The sequence below is a fragment of the Schistocerca americana genome, chromosome 1 (genome assembly GCF_021461395.2).
Source record: "Schistocerca americana isolate TAMUIC-IGC-003095 chromosome 1, iqSchAmer2.1, whole genome shotgun sequence".
Taxonomy (NCBI): Eukaryota; Metazoa; Arthropoda; class Insecta; order Orthoptera; family Acrididae; genus Schistocerca; species Schistocerca americana.
Window position 1 is genome coordinate 1,199,087,542 of NC_060119.1, and position 23,706 is coordinate 1,199,111,247.

The following is a 23,706-nucleotide window of genomic DNA, read 5'->3' on the forward strand; positions in this document are numbered from 1 at the left end:
GTGACTGAAATCATGTTGTACGCATGGTACAAGTCCAGCGTACTATCACTGAAAATTCAGTCAGAGTTAAATGTTTTTCTTTTTAACTGAGAATTTATTGTAGATTTAGACACCAGCTCTATGTGTTCAGAAATTGTAAAAGTTCCTAGAAGCTATCCGTGATATATCGAAACTGTCTCGTCTTTGACATGGGCACTACTCCATAACATGCTTTGGCCAAACACTTACGAAGCCCTAACGACGGCATCTTCATGAGCTCAAATTACCCACAGTTGTTGGCTACCCTTTGTCTCGTTTATCTTTCTGCGGAGACTTAGACAGCGTTATCTTTTCCTCCTTTTGGCTAATCGTTTATTATATCCAAGAATTAATTCAGTCTGTAAGTTTCTTACATACACTCAGATAACAAAAGTCACAGGACCACCCAATATAGTATTAGACCCCATTTCGCCCTGCTTAGGCCTGCAAACTCCACGTGACGTCACCTGCAAAACACTGAACGACGCTGCCTCTACAGCGCCCGTAATTGCGGAACGCTGCCGGTGCAGGATTTTTTGCCCGAACTGACATCTTCATTATGTTAGATAAATGTTTTATGCGATGTCGGACGATCTGGGTTGCCAAACCAGAGAATGTTTCACAAATCAGTCACGAACAGAAGTAGCCCAGTGACATGGCGTAGTGTCATCCATAAAAATTCCATCTTCTGAAAACTACGAATGCTTGCAAATGGTCTTCAGATCATCATTATGCATCCACCACCAACACGCACAGTACCTCGTTGAGACTTTGGTCCATGGGCTCGTAGGATTTGCGTTACATTCTAAGCCTACAAACAGCTATCATCAACCGCAATCTGGACTCTAGGAGAGGCGCTGCAGGCGATGTCGTGGTGTTAGCAAAGGGACTGGCATCGGTCGCCTGCTACCATAGCCCATTATCGCCAAGTTTCGCAGCACTTACAGACAGATACCTCCGTCTTCAGTCCCACATTGACTTATGCTGTTTTTTCACGTAGTGTTGCTCGTTTATCAGCACTGACAGCTCTACGCAGTCGCCGCTGTTCTCGGTCATTAAGAGAAGGCCATCGGCCACTCTGTTGTCTCTGGATGGAGGTAGTTTTTGAAACTTGGTACTCTCGGGACACTCTGTAGTACATAGTTCAAACGCACAACACCTGCTAAAGGCTAACATCTAAAATTACACGATTCTTTTTGAAGAACACTGAAATCTCAGTCAGTAATAAGTGCGCAAGAAAAGGAAACAGATATTTGGGTGCAAATGTTTCGTACCATGTAATAATTATTATTAGAATTACAGTATATTGTAGCTTAATGCACACTGAAGATGTGGTATTGTATGAACTATTATGAACTTAGTATTATGCTATTTGAGTTTCTTCTCATTAGCGTTATGGAAGTGGCTGTATAAAAGCTATCTTCTGAATAATAAACAGAAGTTAATTTATCACGGATGTGAAAATGTATGCCGCTGCACGTATATAAAGGACACTAGCAAGAAAATATAAATTAATTTTGGTACTTCTTACCGAGTAGTACTTAGAAGAAAAGTTCTTATTCAAAATGTTGGCGAAACGGTTCATGAAAGGAAGAATAACAAAGTTGCTACGAAAAGACGTCGGAAGACCCTATTCGCTAAAGTAAAGCTACTGCTCAAGAACTTGGCAAGAAATAAAAAGAAACTATACAGATATTTAAAGAAATACTTGGATCCTAAGCTGGTCAATCATACCGTTGTATCATTGCCTATATTGAACCCACGAAAGAAGCCAGTACAATGGCACCTGTGCGTGATAGGGCCTGTATAAAATTCTAATTATTTGCTATTGATTCGAATCACGCGCGAAGTTTTAACTTCGTAAGGACAGAAGTATTAACATTGTGTGAATATAATTTTCCTGAAATGATTAAATGTACATGTACTAATGCCAATGTCCTATTTCATGACAAAATTTTTCCGTATATAAACAGAATATATTCAAATTATAAAAAAAAACTATACTAGCTACATTTGCATAACTCTTTTGAGTACTTTCTTAGTACTTTTAGGTAAGTAGTTTACCTTCTTTCAAATGTTCAAATGTGTGTGAAATCTTATGGGACTTAACTCCTAAGGTCATCAGTCCCTTAGCTTACACACTACTTACCCTAAATTATCCTAAGGACAAACACACACACACCCATGCCCGAGGGAGGACTCGAACCTCCGCCGGGACCAGCCGCACTGCAGCGCCTAGGCCCTCGGCTAATCCAGCGCGGCTTACCTTCTTTCATACTGATAATTTAACTTAATAGAATAGTGTATTAAATGTAGTGGCGAATCTCGTAACCGTTGGTATCGTTGTTAACATTTCAGGTGTGGACGGAAACCATCCTGTCAGTAAAATATTCATATCCATAGTAAAAAACAGTACCTGTCGTAAATATAGAAATTACTGGTAGAATTTTATTGTAGAAATGAACAATATTACCGTAAAACCGAACGAAATAAAGCAGCCCGATGAAATTAATGTTATTTAATAGGATTATCTTAGGCTAACCGCAGCGCACACTGCTGTTCAAATGAAGCTATAGCTGTTAGGTTCCTCTATAGTTTTCGGAGTGTAAAAGAAATCTGTAAATATTTTTATATGTTTTTGATTGGTGTATACCTGTGATGAAATTAATGTTATTAAATATGATTATCTAATCATCTAAGACTAACCGCAGCGCTCACTGCTGTTCAAATGACGTTAGGGCTGTTGCGTTCCTATATAGTTTGTGGAGTGTAAAAGAAATCTGTGAAGATTTTTATAAGTTTTTGATGGATGTATACTTATGTCTGTTGATTTTGCAAATCACTAAACGTGTATTAAGTAATCATTCGTATACCAGTTCTGGTAACTGCATCAAGTATTACCCCAGCCTCAATATAAGTACGTAAGTAATGAGCACTATAAGAGCAGTTTTATTGCTTCTGCTAACAATAATTATTTGGGAATAATTTTTCGGAACATACCTTTAGACTTCTTCCACTATTTTAGCTTTCGCACTGTAATGTAATTTCAACGTATGGATGAACTGTGCTTCTGCAGTAGGTGATCACATCGTGGACCTACTGCTACCACGGTGAAAACATTGTGTTACCGTTAGTGTAATCATTCCTTTTTGGCTCACATGGTTAGCTACCCCGAAGAGATGTGAAAGCACCACTGGCAACTGTCTCCTGCTTCTTTAATTTTTTTATTTTGACTTTTCCTCATTACAGAGGCTTATGTCCAACATAATAATTTACTCGAAAATTACTACACAAAGAATAAACGTTCTTAAACTATATTTTCAAAATATTCCTCCAGGTCGATCCTGTGTGTCCTCTTCCTCTGCCCCCATTCTCCACATAGTGGGCTGTACGTTTGGGAGCCAGGTGGTCATAGGTCGTTCTTTTCTTCTTCTCCCCTCCGGTTCCCACTCCAGTATCAATTATGCAATTCTGGCTTCCTCGATTCGTCGTACACGCCCGTACCACTGTAATTTCTTCCTATCCATTACGACATATATTCTTTCTTTTATTTCCATTCTCCTCGTTATTTCAGTGTTCTTCTCTTTCCTGGAGATTCTTGCCGATCTTCTCCATGAGTCCATCCCTAGAGTTTGTAATTTTTTAATGTGCTCCAGGTTAATTGTCCAGGTCTCCGTTCCATACAGAACCACACTCTCTAATATGGATTTGTATATTAATTTTTTAGTTCAGCTCATTACATTCCAGGTCCGTAAGACTGAGTTAAGCATCCCAATGACCTTCCGTCCGCTACTAAGTTTTTTATTGATTTCTGACTCTGATTTTCCCTCGATTTCTAAAATAGATCCCAAATAAGAGAAAGTGTTTATCTTTTTGATTTTTCTTTCTTTCAATGTATAGCTCATCTGAATCATTTGTCAAGTATTCTGTTTTTTGGTAATTAATCTTCAAATCGCAAGGTTTGTATGCCACTGCTAGTTGATTGCACATATAGTTAGCATCCTCGCCATCTTGTGCTACGACTACATGATCATTAGCAAACAATAAATGATGTACGTAAACTCCATCTCTTATTTCTAATCCCATACTATTACATTTACGAGACCATTTACCAAGGCTAATATCTATATAGGTTTAAGGAATGTTAGTGACATGAGACAGTCCTGTAAAAGGTGTTTGCTTGTTCTAAATTTCCGTGAAAGTTTATTACTAACTTTCACTGGGAAAATGTTATCTTCTGTACATCTGTTGTGTAATTTTAATCGATGAAGTGTTTATTTTTGCCATACGTAACGCTCTCCAAAGTATTTTTTTGGAACGGTATCATACACTTTTTCTAGATCTATGAAAATTAATGCTATATTTTTCGATTTTTCCTCTGTTTCACCATCTGTCGTAATGCGAAAATATCGTCAACACATGATCTACCGGCTTGGAGATTTTTAAAAATTGAAGAATTATTTCATTTTTATTTATATTCTAATTTTACTTTGATGTTGTCCTTCTGGTCTTCAGTCCCGAGACTGGTTTGATGCAGCTCTCCATGCTACTCGATCCTGTGCAAACTTCTTCATCTCCCAGTACCTACTGCAACGTACATCCTTCAGAATCTGTTTAGTGTATTTATCTCTTGGTCTCCCTCTACGATATTTACCCTCCACGCTGCCTTCCAGTACTAAATTGATGATCCCTTGATTCCTCAGAACATGTCCTACCAACCGATTCCTTCTTCTAGTCAAGTTGTGCCACAAACTCCTCTTCTCCCCAATCCTATTCAATACCTCCTCATTAGTTATGCGATCTACCCATCTAATCTTCAGCAGTCTTCTGTAGCACCACATTTCGAAAGCTTCTATTTTCTTCATATCCGCGTTTCACTTCCATACATGGCTACACTCCGTACAAATACTTTCAGAAACGACTTCCTTACACTTAAATCTACACTCGATATTAACAAATTTCTCTTCTTCAGAAACGCTTTCCTTGCCATTGCCAGTGTACATTTTATATCCTCTCCACTTCGACGATCACAAGTTATTTTGCTCCCCATATAGCAAATCACCTTTACTACTTTAAGTGTCTCGTTTCCTAATCTAATTCCCTCAGCATCACACGACTTAATTCGACTACATTCCATTATCATCGTTTTGGTTTTGTTGATGTTCATCTTAATCCTCCTTTCAAAACACTGTCCATTCCATTCAACTTCTCTTCCAAGTCCTTTGCTGTCTCTGACAGAATTACAATGTCATCGACAAACCTCAAAGTTTTTATTTCTTCTCCATGGATTTCAATACCTACTCCGAATTTTTCTTTTGTTTTCTTTACTGCTTGCTCAATATACAGATTGAATAACATCGGGGAGACGCTACAACCCTGTCTCACTCCCTTCCCAACCACTGCTTCACTTTCATGTCCCTCCACTCTCATAACTGCCATCTGGTTTCTGTACAAATTGTAAATAGCCTTCCGCTCCCTGTATCTTACTCCTGCCACCTTTAGAATTTGAAAGAGAGTATTCCAGTCCGCATTGTCAAAAGCTTTCTCTAAGTCTACAAATGCTAGGAACGTGGGTTTGCCTTTCCTTAATCTTTCTTCTAAGTTTAGTCGTAAGGTCAGTATTGCCTCACGTGCTCCAATATTTCTGCGGAATCCAAACTGATCTTCCCCGAGGTCGACTTCTACCAGTTTTTACATTCGTCTGTAAGGTATTCGCGTTAGTATTTTGCATCTGTGACTTATTAAACTGATAGTTCGGTAATTTTCACATCTGCGAACACCTGCTTTCTTTGGGATTGGAATTATTAAATTCTTTTTAAAGTGTGACAGAATTTCGCCGGTCTCATACATCTTGCTAACCAGATGGTCGAGTTTTGTCAGGGCTGGCTCTCCCAAGGCTGTCAGTAGTTCTAATGGAATGTTGTCTACTCTAGGGGTCTTAATTTCGATTCAGGTCTTTCAGTGCTCTGTCAAACTCTGATACTATAAAATTTTGTTACTTTGAACGTAACCATAGTGTGCACTGTTACTTAAATGACGTTGTAATATCCTAGTTGACCCTAATGACTTTGTGTAAGTCGTGCTCATCATTACATTTCTTACGGCTTGCACTGCTACTTCAGTGATATTGTAGTCATAGACTTTCATATGTACCTCTGCTTTACACGATTTGTAAAATTTTTAATATTTTCTAAATATTTTAGTGACTGTGTACACGTATCTGGTTTTTTTGTGAACAATGAAAGCCAGTGTTAAGTAATAGCTCAAATCAGTTTGCGGTAAATGTACGAAATATCCATTCAGCTTTCACATAAGTATACTGCGTATTTAAGGCTATAAGAATAATGCTTTAGAGTCTGCTTTAATTAATTATTGTCAATAATTTGTTAAACACGTGTTCAGATTGAATTTCGACCACGCTTTTTTGGCACGTTGTAATGTAATTATATAGATTTATACATGTTACGCTAGGGACACCTCTCGGCCAAATTATCAATGCATATCCATCACTGATCACGCCTGCCAGTCTACCAGCGCACTGGCTGCAATGATCTGCTCTGTTATGAGTGGCGTAAGAGAGGTGCATGTAGTGGATAACTGGGTGTGTAATTGTTTTGATTCTGACATGCCGATGAATCAGTCTTCTAATCTGCTACGTACCTGCCAAGGCATAAGAAAGAGTACCCCTTCTGCTATTTTAAGAAATATGCAATAAAACGTCTGGTTTTTGTTATGCTTGATATTGTATATTACAAGTGCTTCGTGTATAGATACGCTGTATAGCTACTTTCCAGTTCTGAAGATCACTTCTATTACCGAAACCGATTATAGAGAATAAAGGTTATTATTAGCGACCTTGACAACGAAGATTATCTTCTCTAATTCATTATCACAGATCGCCTCTTGTGGCTCAAAGTTAGTAAACTAAAATTTTTTATCGTAAAGATTTACGTAAATCACACATATTTCCTAGTCACAGATAGGGAACAGGCAGTATCCAATGGAAAGAACGACGACAAAGATACTCGTATGTAAATTTAGGCCTATTGGCACGTGCAGGTGACTGTCATGTTTTACAGTATCCCTATCAGATGTGTAAGAAGTTTCGACAAACAGGCAGATGAAACAATTGTAAAGTACCTTTGAGAAGAAATTTTATAGTTTATAAACAGAATATTCGATTTTTGTGCAAAAGTTTGACTACAAGTTCGATGAAAAATTTCCGAACTTGTAGATGAGCAGATGAAAGCCGCTCATCGATTAGATGAGCTTATCCTAAAACAACATAATTTGCAGTGAGAACGTGATACCTTAGCATAAATAGTATCTGTGATGCTAACTAGAATGTCAAATTTTCACAACATAACGGTGATTTACCGCATCAAGTACAAAATATATCGGAGGGTATGAAATTTCTGAAATTACAGCAGAACAGCAATGACATGCAAAAATAAAGCGATATTTCTGATTTTGGATTATTTGGCAGTAATTCTACACTTGGAGGAAAGGTTGTAGGGCAACACCACACTCACCTCGCTGAAATAGAAAGGATAGTAATTGAAAAGGAGAACGAAATTGTTGAACTCGATACCAATTTGATGAATGCAATGCAATAAATCCGGTTTGAAATAGGCGTAAGAATCTTGGGTTCAAGTGAACCATTTTTGCTAGTATCAAAAAAATGTTCAAATGTGTGTGAATTCCTAAGGGACCAAACTGCTGAGGTCATCGCTCCCTAGTCTTACACACTACTTAAACTAACTTATCCTAAGAACAACCCACACACCCATGCCCGAGGAAGGATTCGAACCTCCGACGGGAGGGGCCGCGCCGTTCGTGATGCTAATAACAGCAAGACAAATAATTAAACAGTAAATAATATGAATAGTAATGTTTCACCCAGTATCACACATAATTTGAGCGAAACAGTGTATCGGGCTTATGGGCAGTTCCATATCTGACACGCATAACTGTACTACGTATACATGATAATACATGATAATACGATTTTGATGGATGAAAGCCTATTGAAGCGTAAAAGCAATTCCAGGTATTATCTGTAGAAACAGAGAAGGTACACTCGGCAGTATTCATGATATCTTTTCGAGATAGCCTATCGTGTAGTTGGAATGAACAGCAAAAGATTCTATACGTAGTAGGGTATACCCAAGGGGACGCTTTGCTGTGTGCTGCGGACAAAGCTGAACATTGCGAGACCTATGACCAATTTGAACAAGTTTCATTGGTAAGTTTTGACCGCCTGGCGTAAATAAACGACTGAAGACACGAAGTTTTGACGTCGAGCTTACTAATAACAGACAATGTGGTCTAAGTAAATATTATGAAAAAATTCTGAATAACACTCGTTATTGGATGAAGCCAATCTCACTACCTGTAGACATATATGAGAAGCTGGTCATTATACCAGAAAATGATTTAGAACAATTTCCACTTGTGGTTGATGCCGTCACCTCATTTCCGAGGAGTGGCATACGCAATCAAGAAACACTGATTCGCCACAAAATTTTCGTAGTAGTACAATGGGAGGGCAAAACAATAATACTATCAGCAGGGGTTGCAGCAGCCAGAAACATTAGATAACACACCCGACAGGCGCAGACACACAGAAAATGACGTAGAATAGAGATAACTCTGGTTACCACAACATCGAAGGCAACCGTAGTAGAAGGAACAGACAAAATAACCTTTAAGGAGTACCCTCCAACGGGAATCTAAGGAACAGCATTTGCTATCAAGGAAATCCAAATCCTCACACGGACTCAGTGTCAAATAATAATATTAAACAAGGTCAAACGACTGTTCAGAACAGTAGAAACAGTAATTGCAGTCCACAGGAGCATCCAGTTCAAATAGTTGAGGTGTTTAATAGTAATGAGAGTATTCTGATGCCACCACCTGAAAATGTTACCCCGGCAGATCCTGGATGTAGGCGGGTACATTCGGCAACTATACATTTTTTGAGGCACGATGAGGTACACGACTTGAGAGGTGAAGGACGAGGAGGAGTGGTGCAAGGAACTTTTTTTTGTGTCATTATTCTTCTGGCTGGTTTGATGAGGCCCGCCACGACTTTGTCTCCTGTGCCAATCTCTTCATCTCTGAAAAGCACTTGCTATTTAAGTATTCCCATTTCTGTCTTCCTCTACAGTTTTTGCCCTCCACATCTTCCTCTAGTACCATGAAAGTCAGCCCTGATGTTTTAACAAATGTCCTATCATCCTGTCCCTTCTCCTTGTCAGTGTTTCCCACATTTTCCTTTCCTCTCGGATTCTACACATAACCTCTTCGTTCCTTCCTGTATCCGTCCTTTCAATTTTCAACGTTCGTGTGTAGCATCACATCTCAAACGCTTCGATTTTCTTCTGTTCCGGTTTCCCAGAGTCCATATTCCATTACCATACAATGCTGTGCTCCAGACGTATATTCTCAGAAATTTCTTCCTCAAATTAAGCCCTATATCTGATACTAGTAGTTTTCTCTCGGCCAGGAATGCTCTTTTTGCCAGTGCTAGTCTGCTTTTGATGTCCTTCTTGCTCCATCTGACATTGGTTATTTTGCTAGGTAACATAATTCCTTAACTTCATCGTCTTCGTAAACATCAATCCTGATGTTAAGTTTCTCGCTGTTCTCATTTCTGCCACTTCTCATTACTTTCATCTATCTTCGATTTACTGCTATCCATACTCTTTACCCATCCGACTGACTATTCCATTCATCAGATCATGTATTTCGTCATCACTTTCAAATTGGCTCTGAGCACTATGGGACTTAACATTGGGGTTCATCAGTTCCCTAGAACTTAGAACTACTTAAACCTTATTAACCTAACAACATTACTCACATCCATGCCCGAGGCAGGATTCGAACCTGTGACCGTAGCAGTCGCGCGGTTCCGGACTGAAGCACCTAGAATCGCTCGGCCACCATCACTTCCAGTCAGGATAATAATATCATCAGCAAATCGTATCATTGATGTCCTTTCACTTTGAATTTTAGTTTCACTCCTGAACCTTTCTTTTATTTTCGTCATTGCTTCTTCGATTTAGAGATTTAACTGTAGGGGCGAAAGACTACATCCACGTCTTACACCCTTTTTAATCCTAACATTTCGTTCTTGGTTGCCCACTCTTATTATTCCCTCTTGCTTCTTGTACATATTGTATATTACCCGCCTCTACCTGTAATTTACCCGTATTTTTCTCAGAATTTCGAACATCTTGCACAACTTGGTATTGTCAAACGCTATTTCCAAGTCGACAACTCCTATGAACGTGTCTTGATTTTTCTTTGGTCTTGCTTCCATTACCAACTGCAACGTCAGAATTGCTGGCGTGTTTACCTTTCCTAAAGCCAAACTGCTCGTCATCTAACACATCCTCAGTTTCTAAGTGTTATGTCCTTAGCTTCACTAGATTCGTGCTCTTAATACTGGCAAGTGTCATTACATCCAGATACTACGAAATATAATGCTTTGTATGATCCAGCCACAATTACTTTTCAGACTCAGTGTTAGAGTGTGTGTCTTTATAGGAGCACTGTTTTGAGACTAGTGCTCACAAGAGAATCACCACATATGTCAAAGATATATTGATGGCAATGTGTTCATGGAGAGAACACATATTTGTTAGAGGAGGTACTGCAAATGTTTCTTAAGTATGATGCTACAGTTAACTTCTAAAAGTCCACAATTGGAAGAGAAAAATAAAACTTTTAGCTGCATTATTTCTCCCACATGTATTCTACCTGATCCAGTAAAGATTATGGCTGTCAAATAATTTTCTACACCACAGAGTAGAAAACATTGTAAGGCATTTCTAGAAGGAACTTCATTATTCAGGAAATTAGTTCATAAGCAATTGTTAAATAGTGATGCCCTCCTGAACCTATTAACACAAAATAATGAATTTCTAAAGACTCTACAATGCCAAAGAGGCTTCCAAGTCATAAATTAAACTTTTGTAAATACAGATACACCATCCAGACACTACACAAGATTTTTGCTTAAGCACTTGTAACGGGACATCCTAAACTTGCATTACTTTTCTTCAATAGTGGTTGTCGATACTAGTATTATTTTGGAAGTCATACAAGCTAGTAACATCTCAGTTGCTTTTCTGAAAATACTCTAGACACTGGCAGCGCATCCTAGCCCAGGTCTATCCATATCTTTGGTGGCAGATCGATTGACGGGTCTGACAAGAATATTTTAGCACTGACATGAACTCATATCGCAGTCATCATAATTTATGCCATCATAAACTGATGATTGAACCAGTTTACCCCTAATGCAAACGGAGTTGCTCACATATATCGCGTAGTTCCTCCTCTTCTGTTCTCTGCCTCACTCACACCCTATACTACGCAATTTGAATTAACGCTTAAACTATTACTATGTCCCTTATCTGTCTATATTTGAAGTAGCACCTCGTGATTTCATCAATAAATTTTTCCCTGAGTTTCACTAAACTGGGGCTTTATTCATTCATGTTCTCCTGTATTGACTGGAACTTTTCAATTATACTGTGCATCAAATCATAGCGAATGCTTTTCTGTGCTTTTCTTAGCACTGCGACCTGCTGTGCAATTTTCCTCGTCTCAAAGCGAAATATAGTGGCCCCTTTATCTAATAGAAACATTCGATGTCCAAGTTATTCATTTCAAGTGACTTGTCTGTCGTTAATGAGTTTTATTTGTTCTGCATTTTCATCCTGTTTCTAAATATGTTCGTATGTCTGTGGCTTCTTTTCTTAATTCTCCTGTGGTCATTCGCGTCTTTTGAGTCTAAATTGTGATTAAATTCTTGTGCTTGTTGATCAGTTTTCTTTGTTGAATTATACTCGACTCGGTTGTCTTGCGCTCAAGCTTTGTTTCTATACTCATTCCTCTTGTTTTTATCATCATATTCTTTACAATTTTTAGTTGTTCCGTATTCTCCTTACTCACAAGTAATAAAATCCTACAAATCAAACGCAGCGGGTACAGGGGAAGTCGACTCACAACCCACGATGCTGGTCGTTATTTTGTCCTCGTGAACATTAGAGGTGGGTTCTGATATTCTCGGAGCGACATCACCACAGTCCTTATTAACTGCTGAACCGGGCCCCTTAACTATCCATAACACTTTGTGCTGCCAGTGGCTCCCACCTCACCGTCTAAGTTCAGTAAACTAACTTCCCATAATTTGCTAAAGCTAGCTTGCTAATCTGTGTCCTTAGGAATGTAGCTATTAGCCCCGCTGTCTCCGCTCTCCAAATTAGAAATATTCTTTTCCATTACACTAAACTCTTGCTCATGCTTATGTTTAATAGCAGTCTACAAATTTATTGTACGAGACATACACCTAACGTTTGAATAGAAAAATCTAAGGAAGAAAGAAGGCAATGATTTCATTACCTCACACTCAGAATCACTTTAATTTCTATAACCACTACAGCAATTACCCCTTCAAAAATATAATGCAGACTAAACGTCATACGCCATGATGGATCATCCAAACTACTACACTACAGAAGAATTTTGGAAGCAATGTACATTGGTAAGTATGCAAGCAACAGAACATTTTTTCCAGATTTTCTGCTGGTTTCCAAAGTTACAACAAGAGTTCATTACATATTTCAACCCGGTGACGGTAATTGCTTAGATGCAACAACTTCACTAAATCTGCACATGATTCTAAATGTTTGCTATAAATTCCATCTGCCTATAAGAATGTCCAGAGTAATTGAAATCCTGCATGGCCATCACCAGTTCCTTATGAGACGGCACAGCTGAACTTGCAACATACACCTGTGGATATCAGAATGATCAAAATCGGTTTGGTTGGCCAGTAGTAAAATCACTCCCCATGGGCTCACATGCACTTAATAAAACGTGTTATACATTGGTTAACCAATAGGACAGGAATAGCCCCAGAAAACATGATACATATGTTGCTTGCCATAGAAGTTAAGAATTAGGGTGATTAGCCGTGAACTGACACATTGGTCCACATTAATCCCCCTTGATTAGAAAGGTCTCTGGTGCACAATAATAAAAAATTATTACACGTTTCATTCGATCTTAGGAAATTCCGAGAATACAAAAACTGACAGTTTTTGACATGCAGTAGTACTAAACTAACACTTGAATGTCATGGGAAGAACTCGATTTTTTAGATGAATGAGAATGAAAAACTACCGCGTGACAAATAACATCTCTGATCGAGCCACGAGTGACCTCTGTCGCTTGAGGAAAGCACTCGATTCATAGAATAATCCTGTATTTGATCCCAACAGCCAACCTATAAACATTTGATTCTTCTTATAGCTGCGCTCCCAAGATGCAATTTCTCATACTGAGCACTCAGTAGCGTGCAAATTTGTGCATGCGTGCGTGACGTGCTGCTGACTGCAACACTTCTGTTAACAATCGCAGTAATAGCGCATATCTATGTCTCCAGATGCTGTACTCTCACCTGTTTCGACAAACGAAGTGTCCTGTTCCGTGTCTCCACCAACAGTGTTGCCTTCACGATCTTCAAGTGAAATGTGTTTTCTACCAGTACCGACTTCTTTCTCCTTTCTGCACGTCAGTGCAGTCGCCACGTGGCAATGAAAATGGCTCTGCAGAATGCTGGCCAGTGATACTTTAATTATTGAGACAACTACCTCCCCCTAACAGAAGTTTTCCACATTAACGAACTGTTAGAATCACATGCACGCAGTTCTTAAAAAGTTGAGATAGACTACCATTCTTCAGCTACGTTTTACTGCTCGCCCGCATTTCTTGCAAACAGTCGTTCTGACTTCGCCATCTCTGCTATTTTGTAAGATTTACCAATGGGGAGCCCACTAAGACAAGATCTTCTTCACCGCACGCAAAACAGTTCGAGAAAGTCAGTCCACTGCTTCACAAAGAGAAAAGTATTCCTATCCAAAACGCAGATGCGTTGCCTCATATGGAGGGCAGAGATCGGTATTTAAGATTTTGCGCATAGGTGCACTTGAGCAACTGTGCATGCGATAGCTTCAGTGGACTGGGAATAACAGCCAACCAGTAAAACAATACATATTTATTAAATTTTGACCATGTTTTCGACAGCTTTGAAACTATCTTCAAAAGAAGTAATGTGCATAGAATCACATTATCTATATCCATTGTATGAGTCGTTGACTCCGACTAGTACAGGAGCATGTCATCTATTTAACCACCATTTAAAATACATGATTTAAAACTAGTGACACTCTACTGTAAAACTATATCTCAACATTTTTAAAATATCACATATTGACTTTGGATCCAGCAACGTATAGTGTGCCACTTGACAGATATGTAGCCTATACATATGACATGAAATAAAAAAAAAAAAAAACGTGGCCCCAGACCTTTCAGAAAGTAAGTGAGGTACGTACAAAACTAGTGATGCGCGCCGAGTCGGCATGTCTCACTAGTTCTGTACGTGGTGCATTTTCGTGCTGTAGGAACCAATGCAACGTTTTATGTATCGGGTGTAAATGGTATGAGCTGCCAAAAAAGTCACAGTAGTAGAATGCAAGTAACTGATTTAAAACTTCTAGTAATAATTTTGTCCATTTCTTACGGTGTCAAGGAATAAAAAACAGTTCATATTGTGAAAAGTAGACATTAACGTTGCGCTTATTGACATCACGAGTGCGAGTCTCAAACACGTAGGCCACAACGACCTGAGTGGCTGAGTCGCTGTAATACGCCGATCGTCGGCAGTCGTTGTGTTACATGTGCAGATATTATTGCAATTCCGTTAAACGTTAGGCTGGAAGGGAGATTTACCATTACTGAACTACGCAATATTCACTTAATTTAGCCGACCGCTGTGGGCGAGTGGTTCTAGGCGATTCAGTCCGAAACCGCGCTGCTGCTACGGTCGCAGGCTCGAATCCTGCCTGCCTCGGGCATCGATGTGTGTGAAGTCCTTAGGTTAGTTAGGTTTAAGTAGTTATAAGTCTAGGGGACTGATGACCTCAGATGTTAAGTCCCATAGTACTTAGAGCCATTTGAACCATTTTCATTTAATTTATGGCGAGACAAAGGATTTGGCGAGGGCAGCTGTACGAGTTTATCGGGAATGCTTCCCACAACGAAAACTTCCTGCACGATCAACAAATGGTTCAGATGGCTCTGAGCACTATGGGACTTAACATCTGAGATCATCAGTCCCCTAGACTTAGAACTACTTAAACCTAACTAACCTAAGGACATCACATCCATGCCCGAGGTAGGATTCGAACCTGCGACCGTAGTGGTAGCGCGGTTCCAGACTGAAGCGCCTAGAACCGATCCACCACGGCAACCGGCCCACGATCAACATTTGTCACTGTTCACCAAAGGTGTGTGCCGTCATAACTGTCTACTTTTACTCGATTATTTAGCGATTCATTCGTAACAACGTACAGTAGTTATCTTTAATTATATATGCGAAACGTATTGTCTGTTCTGATATGCTTTCGTTACATTACTGACTAAATCGAGACGTAATACAGCTTGCGAGTACGTATTTAGTTTGCATAGATCGATGGATACTGGCTCTTTACTACCCTGCGCGTAAGGCAGAGGCCCACAACGCGAATAGCGTACGTTGGAAGCTGAGTAATTAATTCTGGACAGTATCCATGAACATCCTGCTAACACTATTACAAGCATCGTCCGCCAAGTAGGTGTATCACACACTGTTGTTCATCGCACTTTGAAAGAGTTTGAAAGAGAAGCCTCTGCAGCCCTACCACACTCAACGCTTACAAGCGTTGGAAGAGCAAGATTTCCCTCCACGACGAGATTTCTGAGTGCTGTTTGTTGCCCGCATCTCGTGGTCGTGTGGTAGCGTTCTCGCTTCCCAAGCCCGGGTTCCCGGGTTCGATTCCCGGCGGGGTCAGGGATTTTCTCTGCCTCGTGATGGCTGGGTGTTGTGTGATGTCCTTAGGTTAGTTAGGTTTAAGTAGTTCTAAGTTCTAGGGGACTGATGACCATAGATGTTAAGTCCCATAGTGCTCAGAGCCATTTTGCTGTTTGTTGCAAAATGCGCAGCATGATTCCGTAAACTGATGAAGAGTGTTTCACTGGCGACGGAACAATCAATTTCAGTAACATGCATACGTGGAGCGTACACAGCCCGCACCAAGTAGTGGCAACACATTTTCAGGATCGTTTTTCCGTAAATGGATGGGCTAGTATCATTGATAATTACATTGATGGGCCTTAGTTTTTGCCTGGACGATTAACTGGTAACAATTACGGTACCTTTCTAGAGGAAACATTGCTACCAACTTTATCAGAAAATATTCCGTTAACCGTACGTTGTAACATACGGTTCCTCCACGATGGTGCTCCGCCCCACCTTGGTCAAAGAGTACGATTTCCAGGACGATGGATGGAACGTTTTGGTCCATGTCCATGACCAGCACACGATCATGATTTAAAGCCACTAGACTTTTTTTTCTTTTGGGGCCATATGAAGGAACTAAGGTATTCTCAGCAAATAATGTGAATGAACTTACGCAGAGGATCTTCCATGGTGCCAGAACTATAAAGGCAAATATGAATGTGTGTGAACGAGTGCGACGGAACTAGGTTCGTCACAATGAAGCATGTATCGAATAGAAAGGTGGGAATTTTGAACACTTTGTAGTGTTGGTGTAACAGGAAACAAAGTAATAAGGATTTTATTTTCGTTACGGTACTGTTGTAGAAAAAGAAAATAATATTAATTTAATTTTCGTAAAGGTATTCCTGCAAAAAGAGGAAACAGTTGATTGTAATCTACACGCTACGAATTATGTGGTAACTGGTTATTTTATGCTAATGGAAATATTTTATCTGATATTAGCTTTTCTTTACTATCATGACCTTCCTTACGGTAATGTTGTAAAAGAGAAAACGTCTCGTTTTCCTTAGTTCATTGTTGACGTAAAACGAATTACATGTTCTTCACGACGCAGTGACTTTTACATTGCTTGTTTCGGTACTACCTAGCCACCACGCGGCGTTGTTGTAACGTCCAATGTTTACATTAGATTAGATTAGATTAGATTTACTTTCATTCCAATTGATCCGTAGTGAGGATGTCCTCCAGGATGTGGAACATGTCAGAAAAACAACAATATATGACAAATATCTACAACTAAAACAAATAAGCTAATGTACCATTCCACAGGTCCCAAGTGGAATGATGGTCATTTTTTAATGAACACTAAGAGTCATTTTACAAATACTAATGCACTGAATATAAAATAAAAAAGTTTTTACTTATTTATAAGGTAATAAACATGTAATACAACTACTGTAATACTTATTTACAATGAACACATTACTGCACTGAAATGGTGCAGAAGTTACATTATACTTACACACACACACACACACACACACACACACACACACACACACACACAAATTTTCAATGATCACATTACTGCACTGAAATTGTGCAGAAGTTGTGTTGTACTTATATACAAATCAGTTGGTTATACTAAGAAATTCATCAATGGAGTAGGAGTTTGTCACCAATAAATCCTTTAGGCTTCTCTTAAACTGAATGTCATTGGTTCTTAAGCTTTTTATGGCTGCTGGCAAGTTATCGAAAATGTGTGTTCCTGAATAATGCACACCTTTTTGTACTAGACTGACTTTAAACCCTTGTGAAGATTATTTTTATTCCTAATATTGATTCCATGAATTGAGCTGTTGGTTTGAAAAAGTGATATATTTTTAATGACAAATTTCATTAAGGAATAAACATATTGGGAAGCAGTAGTTAGTATCCCTAGTTCCCTAAACAGGCTTCTGCAGGATGTTCTTGAGTTCACACCACATATAATTCTTACTGCACGTTTTTGTGCCCAGAAAACTTTAGCTTGACTTGATGAATTACCCCAAAAAATAATCCCATATGACATTATGGAATGAAAGTAAGCATAGTACTCCAGCTTTTTCATTTTTATATCCCCTGCGTCTGACAAAATTCGCATTGCAAACAGAGATTTGTTAAGACGCTTCAGCAGTTCTGTGGTGTGCTCATCCCAGTTGAATTTATTATCAAACTGTAATCCCAAGAATTTAACACTGTCCACTTCTTCTATCTTCTTGTCATCGTATGTTAGACATATACCCTTGGGACACCCCTTACAAGTTCTGAACTGCATGTAGTGTGTTTTTTCAAAGTTTAGTGACAAAGAATTGGCTAGGAACCAGTGATTAATGTCCACAAATATTTTATTGGCTGATCTTTCTAAGACTACACTTGATTTGATATTTATTGCAATGTTTGTATCATCGGCAAACAAAACAAACTTGGCATCTGGTATTGTTACTGATGAAAGGTCATTGATATACACAAGAAAAAGTAAGGGCCCCAAAATGATACCTTGTGGGACTCCACATGTAATTAGTTCCCAGTTGGATGATGCCTGATAGCTTGATACATGTCTCTTTCCTAATAACACCCTTTGTTTCCTGCCAGAGATAAAAGATTTGAACCATTTTGCAGCATTTACTGTTACACTATAATATTCTAGTTTACTTAAAAGGATATTGTGATTTACACAGTCAAATGCCTTTGACAGATCACAAAATATACCAGTTGCCTGCAATTTTTTGTCTAATGAATTAAGTACATTTTCACTGTAAGTGTAGATAGCCTTCTCAATATTAGAACCTTTTAGAAATCCAAACTGTGACTTTGACAGTATGTTATTTGAGGTAAGATGGTTATAAAGACGACTGTACATTACTTTTTGAAAATTTTTGAGAATGCTGGCAACAGTGAAATTGGACGGAAATTTGATGCTATTTCTTTATCTCCCTTCTTAAACAGTGGCTTAACTTCAGCATATTCCACTGATAAACGACTGGTTACACAGATAGCTTAATATGTTACTTAGCTCAGAATCACATTCTTTAATTAACTTTGTTGGTATTTCATCATACCCACTAGATGTTTTTGATTTTAAAGATTTTACGATGGACATTATTTCTGTTGGGGAAGTGAGGGTCAAATTCATATTATGGAAGTTACTTGAAATGTCTGGTCTAAGGTAATCCATAGCAGCATCTACCGAACCTGACAACACCATCTTTTCAGTAACAGTTATAAAATGTTTGTTAAAAAGTTCTGCAACACTATACACATCTGTCACCAATGTATCAATTACTCTTAATGCTATTTGTTCCTCTTCATGTCTGGTTCTACCGGTCTCCTCCTTCACTATATCCCACATTGTCTTTATTTTGTTATCTGATATGACTATCTTTTCCTTTGACATCCGTATTACAGTCTTTAATATTTTGCAGTATATCTTTTAATGTGCTATAGCATCAACATTGGAAATGTTTTGGATTGACAGATACAGTTTTCTTTTTGTTTTACAAGATACCCCTATTCGTCGAATAATCCATAGCTGCTCTGTAGACTTTGCTCTAACCTTGGTAAGTTTTGGGGGAAAGCAGTGTTAGAATAAGGTAAGCACTTTATTAGCAAAAATGTTATATTTTTCATTCATGCCATGAGCACTGTAAACATCAGTCCAGTGAATGTCTCTGAAGAGTGTCCCAAAATAATCAATTTTTGGCTTACTGATTACCCTCTTGAGCTCAGATTTAAGAGATTTTATAGCCTGTTCAGTATTAACATTTAACAGAAGAAACTGCATGTCATGATCTGAGAGGCCATTGAGTATTGGTTTTGTAATATAATTTTGTTCATTGGACTTTTCTATAAAGATATTATCAATGGCTGTTTGTGAGCAAGTGGCTATCCTAGTGGGGAACTTTACTGTGGGAATTAAGTTGAATGATAGTGTTACTAACTCAAATAAGTCCTTATTGGGAGAGTCTTTAAGGAAATCCACATTAAAATCACCAGCAACCACTATTTCTTTGTTTTTGGTTGTTAAATGGGCCAGTACAGCCTCAAGGTGGTTTACAAACAGATTAAAGTTACCTGCAGGTGCTCGATATACACTTAATATTATGAAGGATTTTTTGTGAAAATCTAATTCTGTTGCACATGCTTCCATATGCTGTTCTAGACAAAATTTATGAATGTCTATGTTCTTAAATTAGTGACAGTTCCTGATGAATGTGGCAACTCCTTCATTCTCCATTTCTGATCTACAAAAGTGAGATGCTAACCTTAACCCTGTAAAACTTAAAAGTTCTATACCAGTTGTCACATGATGTTCAGAGAGGCAGATTATGTCAGCTGGGTTTTAAGACTAATTCATCTATGCAGATAGTTAATTCATTAATTTTATTTCTCAGTCGTCGAATATTTTGATGCAATAAAGATAGCTGACATTTCACATTGAGTTAAAATTGGGTGGAGTTCAAATATCTGCTGACAGTTGAAAATTCTTAACCAATGGGTGTTTATGTTGATGTAATAAGATGGAATCATGTTTTTTGATTTCTTTCTCAAACTGAAGGTTTGTCTCAGTTCTAACCTCTCTTAAAATTTGCTTTCTTTCTGTCCTCCCTACACTAAAAAAGGGTCTTTTCTGAATCCTATAACCACTGGTATTCTACCACTCATGACAGTGCCTCCCCCCTTTAACTTTTCTGCTATTTCCCCAGCCAATTTACCCTTCCCCTTCCTGTTGAGGTGAAGGCCATGCCTAGTATAATCCCACCTACTGAGAGAATCAATATGAACCACACCAATGCGTGACCCCGCACCCGACATGAGCAGCCGTTCCAGCTCCAAATTAACTCTCTTGACAGAAGAGTTCAAATGAGGTCGGTCATTGCGCCCAAGAACAGATACAAACTCAACACTAGTATGTTTCGATGCTGATGCAATCTTCGCCAGGTCACACTCTATACTGTACCCAGGATCTCTGGCAATACTGTTACCTGCCGCACCCACTATAACCACGGTGTCTTCCTTAGTGAAATTTTTGCAAAGTGATCCTAAATCCTCTGTCACCTGCTCCAGACCACACTAGGTTTAAAAAAATTGGTGACCTGGTATTCTGATCCTAGTTCATCCTGCAAAAGTTGGCCTACACCTCTTCAATGGGAACTACCTAACAACAACACTTTCTTTCTCTTTACTGATTTCTCTACATTCTTACTTTTCAATTTGCTGCTGAAAGTTTGTTGTGCCCTGTCTACACCTGCAACTGCTTGAGGCTCACCAGCTTCTAACTGAAGCAACAGGTCAAATCTATTTTCCACATTCACCATAAAGCTGTCAGACAAAGTTCTAGGCCTGTTCCTCCTGTTGCCTGTTGCCACTTCCCACCGCTCTTTACCCTTCTCCGTCCTTAACCTATCAAGATCTCGCCTGGCCTTGTCTAACTCAGCCTGAAGGGCGGCAATTTTCCCTCCTGTTCTAGTATCTTCCTATCTCTACTACAAATCCTACTAAACCACTGATGAGTCTCATTTGCTTCCCCTATTCCCACGCCACTACAGTCACCGACATGGGAAAAACTACAGCACCCGTCACACCAAAGCCCCGACCCAACAATCCTACGGCAAGTCAAGCACTTTTCACTCATGATAAACGTAATAATTCATTAAGAATAAGTCAGTTAAATTACAGATAAACACGAAAATATGGTTACACAAATTTGGCCTATACGCAACTGTGTGTAAACAAAAACAAAAGTGCAAAGTTTCTGAAACAACAACTTAAACTTTACGCTACTTTCCGGAAATGCTAGTTAAAAAGAGGTACGCTAAGTTAAATTTCTGGAGAGAGCGAGGAACAACTACACGAAATTCTATAGATTTGCTGCAGCAGAACGCAAACAGAAAATACGACTGTACGGTCTTTTCGCGTTTTCTGCTATATTACGTAAAGAAAAATTAAACCTTTTGTGGTACACTTAAACGGCACACTAATACACTTGTTTACCACGTAATCAGTACAATTCTATATGTTTTATAATCTAAGATGACTTGTCTTTACGAGAACACCAAAACTCGCGCTAGTCGCCTGGCTGCAGGGCTGCCAACCTCCTTGTTCAACCTCCTTCTGGTTCATCCGTTGCCTTTCCTTCACCGCCACGTCGATGTCGGTAATACACAAGCAATGTCGTATGCCGTCAGCTGACAATGTAAACAGAAATGCGTCTTGTTTCAAACCTACAAATATTTGTCGTTCAGATAAAACAAGTATAGGACGTAATACAAAGTCATTTCATTAGACTTTTTTGTAAATCACACCGAGATGTATAGTCTGTATAATTTTGGCAGCTTATACCGTTTACATCCTACATACAGTAATTTGCATTATTTTAATAATTTTAAGGCGAAGCTCTACAGCAGATAGCTACTACTTTCAAATTATGTATTTTAAATGGTGATTAAGTGGATGAAACGCTAATGTACTAGACAAGGTCAACGACCCCACATCGGAATAGGTAACGTAATTGTACTTGCAATTCCTTCTGAAGAAGACAGGTTTAAAACTGCTGAAACCACGATCAAGTTTTAGTAAACGTGTATTTTCCTACTGTTTGGCCGCTATTCCCAGAGCATTGAAGATCGGTATTTGTTACTGAAATTCGGCTGCGCAGGGCTCTCGGAAGGCGAATATCGTTCTAAATGTGTTTCGGATGGGCGACACTTCTTGTAGAAATAAAGATTATGCACAGGTGCTGGTGTTCGTCACAGTATGTTATGTTTCTCTGAATGTACTTCCCGATCCCTGGTTTTGCACAGGCTACATTACGCGAAAATTTGCAGGAACGCATCTCCCTGCCATCTGTTCAACTGGCACTAAGCACTATGAGACTTAACATCTGAGGTTGTAAGTCCCCTAGACTTAGAACTACTTAAACCTAACCTAAAGATATCACACACATCCATGCCCGAGACAGGATTCGAACCTGTGACCGCAGCAGCAGCGCGGTTCCGGACTGAAGCGCCTAGAACAACTCGGTCACAGCGGCCGGCACCCCGTCATTTCTGCTAAACATAACCTTAGCCGCCGTGCGATACATGCCGTGGACGGACACTTCGACGCATCCACACCTCTCCCCTCTGAAATGCGAGCCACAGCTCACCCATGCCGTTCAGAGTGGCTCATCATGTACCCAGCATAACCACAGAGAATATTAAATGCAAAACAGCCACTGAGATAGAGATGTCATTAATATAAAGGAAGATCGCTTAATCTTGCCGACTACTTACATAACCTATTGCAAGAGTTAATTACACTACGGTTACAAAAGTCATCAGATAGCGATATGCACATATAGAAATGGCGGAAGTACAGCGTACATAAGGCATAAAATGGCAACGCATTGCCGCACCTGTTATTTATATTTAGATGATTCACGAGAAAAGGGTTCCTACATGAGTATGGCACGAAAGGAATTTTTGAACGCCAAATGGTAGTCGGAGCTAGACGCGTGAGACATTCTACTTTCGGAAATCGTTACGGAATTCGGTATTCTGAGATCCACAATATCAAGAGTGTGCAGAGAGTACCAGATTTCAGGCATCAGCTCCCACCATGGACAACGCAGTGGCCGACGACCTTCGCTTAACAAGCAAGAACAGCGATGTTCACGTACAGTTGTCAGTGCTAACAGACAAGCAACATGCGTAAAACATCCGGAGAAATTAATTTTTGCATTAATGAGCTATGGCAGCAGACTACAGTCAGGAATACCTTTGCTAACAGCACGACGTCGCCTGCAGCGCCTC